Source organism: Microtus ochrogaster, unplaced genomic scaffold, assembly GCF_000317375.1.
Source record: "Microtus ochrogaster isolate Prairie Vole_2 unplaced genomic scaffold, MicOch1.0 UNK47, whole genome shotgun sequence".
Classification (NCBI taxonomy): Eukaryota; Metazoa; Chordata; class Mammalia; order Rodentia; family Cricetidae; genus Microtus; species Microtus ochrogaster.
Genome location: NW_004949145.1, coordinates 2,592,986 through 2,598,029, shown reverse-complemented (window position 1 = coordinate 2,598,029; position 5,044 = coordinate 2,592,986).

The window sequence follows — 5,044 nt, the reverse complement described above, 5'->3', positions numbered from 1 at the left end:
AGGAGAGCTGTGGAGTCTCTGAGCTCACTTCCTCTTCCTCCCACCTACGTTCTAACCTATCAGGGCAAGCAGCTTCTTTATTTAATCAACCAATGACCTTCCTCCATCACTAGGAACCAAACCTGGACCCTCTGCAAAGAGTAACAAGTTTCGTAACCACTGAGCCATCTCTCTGACATTTCTTCTTCTTTCTTGGTGTATCAGAATAAGAGCTCTCATCCAATAAGGATTGCATTAGATGTACAGTCTTATTTTAAATACAGTAGAGCACCTCACAGCCTTCCATAAGACACAGTGTCTGTGTAAAGGTACCCTCTGGTAACACTTCAGAGAGAATCGGCATTGCCTCTTTGATTCATCTCCATCAGAAAGAGAGAGAGGAGAGAGAGAGAGAGAGAGAGAGAGAGAGAGAGAGAGAGAGAGAGAGATGGCTTTTGTGTGGATGATAACTCTCTTTTCGTAGGTGTTGGAAATGACTTAAGAAACCAGGATTTCAGATAGTTTCTAAAGAGAATTTTTGGTCAATGGGAAGAAAGCTTTAGTTGAGAAGAATGAGGTCTAGAAAGTAGCATCTACTCTAATGTCACTATAGTGGCAATATCATGATACATAGTCCATCCTTGCTGAAAAGAGTTGGGGTGAGTTGGAGAGGGTGGTTTAGAGACAGAGTCTCACTGTGTAGCCATGGCTTTCCCATGACTCCTCTATAGACTAAGTTGGCTTCAGACTTCTGATTATCCACCTGCCTCCATTACAGACCAATGCCGCCACACATGGCAGGAGAGCATAGGTCTTCCATGTTCTCTCACACAAAACAGAAAATGGCTTATTTCACACAATGTGATCTTAAGTTCCATCTATTTCTGTAACATTATCTCCAAGGGTCTGATGCCCCCTTCTGGACTCTTAGGGCAACTGCACTCACATGCATATACCCATATACATGCACATACAGACACATATACATATAATTAACAATAAATCTTTTTAATATCTATCTATCTTGTAGAGAGAATATCTAATGGTTACACATACACAAAAAAAAAAGAAAATGAGCATCTTGCCCAAAAGCAATGTGTTTCTAGATCATTTCTCTTGTGTAGGATTGTAGTCATGAAGTCAAAAAGAGGTAGCTGTGTGAGTTGATGAATATGTGATTTGGCTAGATTGGGTCAATTATCTCACAAAGCATACATATAAGAAAACAATTTTTGTATGTCTTAAATACAATTTTTTTGTCAACAATGCCTTGAAGAATAGAGTGGTTTAATGTAGGAGGAAGCTAAAGTTTAAACATAGTGCATTCCTTTGTTTCTGTTTATGTAAAGGAGAGGTATAGAAAGTCAAACTCTCATCTCTTTAGAAATTTGCATTACATTTATTGAGTGGAGAGGCATGTGGTGTTTATATTTGTGTGAATGGAGGCCAGGGGATAATTTTCCAGAATTGGGTCTTTCCTTTTACTGTTTTGGTCCCAGGGATCAAATTGAGATTGAGAGGTTTGGTGGCAGGTGTCTTTATTTACTGAGCCATTTCATCGGCACTCAAGATTTCCTCTCTGTATTCTTTTCCTCAACCTCAAAAATATTTCCCCAGCTGATGTATACAAGAAATTGTGCCTCATTTTTACTGGTTATATAACCCTCTCACATCTGACCCTGAAAGGTGATGACATGAGCATTGTGCTTCCCTCGCTGGGCAGAGTTGTGAAAAATTCATTGTGCAACCTGAAGTATCTCAGGTACATCTCTTCATTCCTAAAACTCTATCAGTTCTTCCTGTATAGCAAATCTAAGTTGGAAGGAAAGGCTGCTTATTCTTCAAATAAAATATCACTACTTAGGGAACATGGACCAGAGGTGAACAAAGAATTCAGTCTTATCTTCCCTGACCTCTGAACATCTTAAACTATACATATATGTGTGTGTATCTGTGTGCATGCATATATGTATATATGTGTGTGTATATTTATGTGCATGTATATGTATAGATTGTATATATGTGTTAGATATGTATATATTTATATGCAAATATATACATATTTAATAACCCTGTGACCAAGAAACCCCTAGAATCTGAGTAACAACCCTACCAGGTCATTTGTTTGTGGTTGTAGTTATATTCTTCTTGAGTTGTAATTCAGAAAGTAAGCTTGAAGACCCCATCTTCCTTCCCAGCAAAGAAAGCCTTCTTCAGAGTATCAGTTAAACCTTTCCCTAACATCACCCTTGATTGAGATGTTCTCTACTGGTAATACTACCACCCCCATCCTATGATCCATGGATCCTAGCAAGACCACATTTGAACCAAGCAGCAGGAACGCACTGTAAGATCACACACTGTGCCCCTGCTTTCCCTGGTATGTGATGTTCACCCATTTGACTTGGTCTTCTTGTCAGTAAAAAGGGGGTTAACATGCATCCCATAAGGACTTGGAGAAGAGGTCAAACAAGTCATAAGACAAGCTGTTACTGCTGTCAATACCATCCGTGGCAAATGACCCTTTTTTTTCTTTTCCTGAGAAAATTATCTGGGAGGACAGTATGACTTGAATATCTGGAAATCCATTTTCATTTTATGTGAATAAGCTAATGCCCAAAATTAAATGAAATTCTATGTAAGTTAATGTATGTAATTTTTTTAAGCAGTTGGAAGGCCACATAAAATGCCAATACCTTGATTTAATTTAGTTACCTAGTTAAGGTGTAGGTGCTAAGAGAGCCTATACTCATAAATTAGTAATACTATATTCATAAATTCATGACAGTGCAATTAGCACTACACCTCTGCACATGGGTGTGTGGTCATTCACTGACAACCTACCAGTGTCCACAGCACCACTGTTAGCATACCAGTAGGGAAGAATGCTTTACCCATTTGCTTCTAATAAAGCCAAACAAGGAACTGATGACAGACTAAAGTAAAGACACCATCAAAGACCAACTTGGTGAACCAATGATTTTATTGAAGTTACTCACAGAAACATACGTGAGAGGTTATTTGCAGAAGCAAAAATGACTCAAAAACAGCCACATCACCTATGCCCATCCCAGCATGGGAAGTGGCTCAAGAAAGCTAGAAACCTGAAGCACTGCAAACCTGTAGGTGGCACAAATTTGAGAATGTCTGTTCCAGGCAGCTCGGCTGGTCTGGGGGTGTCTCCAGCTCTCCTTACTGCTTAGACATGCATAGTGAGGGAGAGGCCTAGCATATCTGTCAGTTTCAGAGCCTCCCTAAAGCTATTGAGTTTTATTTCTGAGATAAGGAACTTCAGGATAAAATCATTCACCTCCCCCATCCAGAGCAGCCTGGTTCACCTCTTTTCTCACATCCTGTGTTAATAAACTTCCTCCAAGAGTGTTTTTGGTTTGTTGGTTTGTTTGTTTGTTGAACTAGCAATTTTTTATTTATAAAAAAAAAATCTTTTTTCATTTTACATACCAATCCCAGTTCCCACTCCCTCCCCTCCTCCCGTTCCTTCCCCCACTCACCCCACATCCACTCCTCAGAAAGGGTAAGGCACGTTGCTTTGAGGAAGGACCAAGGCCCTTCCTACTATAGCTAGGCTGAGCAAGGTATCCATCCAAAGGTAATGGGTTCCAAAAAGCCAGTACAAGCAGTAGGGATAAATACTGGTCCCACTGCCAGTGGTCCCACTGCCAGTGGTCCCACTGCCAGTGGTCCCACTGCCAGTGGTCCCACTGCCAGTGGTCCCACTGTCTGACCTAGCCATGCAACCAAGTCAAGATGTCTTATCTTGGAGGAAATTGCTACACAACACCAGTCAGCACTAACTCTTCTGTGTATCATCTCACTCATGTATTCTAGGAAATTGGATGAGGTGTGTCTGCTATAAACATGGTTATCATGATAAAGAAAAAATAACTATCATTGTTACTTAAATGCCTGGAAAAACATTCTATCAACTGAGCTACAGCTTCAGTCCCATAAAATAACTTTTATGACCACTTTTATATCATTTATAGTATCCCTCTGCTCAAAACCCTTAGTGGCTTCTATCCCAGTCCAAGCAAAATCTGTCTGTGGCCTGAGCATCCTCTGTGAGCTGGCCTCCACCTATGACCTCATCTTCTGCAGCCTTCTCTGGGTCACTGATGCTGACAGCCTTGATATGCAATGCTTTGTGTACATCATGTACATATTTTGCTTTGCTCGACTCTGGCTCTGTTACCTTGACCTGACCTGACTTCTACTTGCTTTATGAGATCTCACTGTGTACCCCAGGCTGGCATCAATTTCTCCAGCCTACTGTCTTGGCCTTCCAAACGGTGTGATCATACACATGCACAGCATGCTCAGCTTGATAGTGTTTCACACAACACTGGTAAGCCAACATCAGGCTCTTTCCCTATCTGGAGATCTCCTAATCCTGATTGCTACAGTTCTTCCTCTTCAGTCTCTCATATTACCCACAGTCCTTGATCTAGCACTTGAGTTGCTTACTTTCTGAGCTTAACGATCTGCCACACAGGGCAGAATGTTTCACCTCCTTTAGAACACCCTGCACCTTAAAGGACTTCCCTCCAAGATGGAAGGGTTTTTATCTCAGAAGAAATTGCTAGACAACAGTAGGCGAGAATGCAGAGCAGGAAATAAATGAGGCAATTGTTTGATTGCACCTATTTCTGTAGACCTGCCAGTGTATGCTGGGTTCTGGTTTTATGCTTTAGTGTGCAGCTCTGGGACCAAGCCAAGGCCTTGCACAGCTAGCTAGGTGTAGGGAGTAGAGGAAGCCCTGAGAGATTAAAGGCCTGACTGAATGTGTATTATTGACCTAAGCATGGCCATATCCAGGACTCCAGTGCCTCAGCCCCACAGGATTGGCCATGGCTTGCCCGGATTAGGTGCAAGAAGGACGGCCAAGCTTTCCTATAGAATCCAAGTGCAGTTGGGTGACAAGTGTGTGTAGAGACTAGGAGCTGCAGTTTCCTCCTCCTGGGTCTTTATTATTATGAAGCTGGGATTGCTCACAGGATAAATTTTCATACAAGGATTTTTATTTAGATACTCGTACCTGGACTGA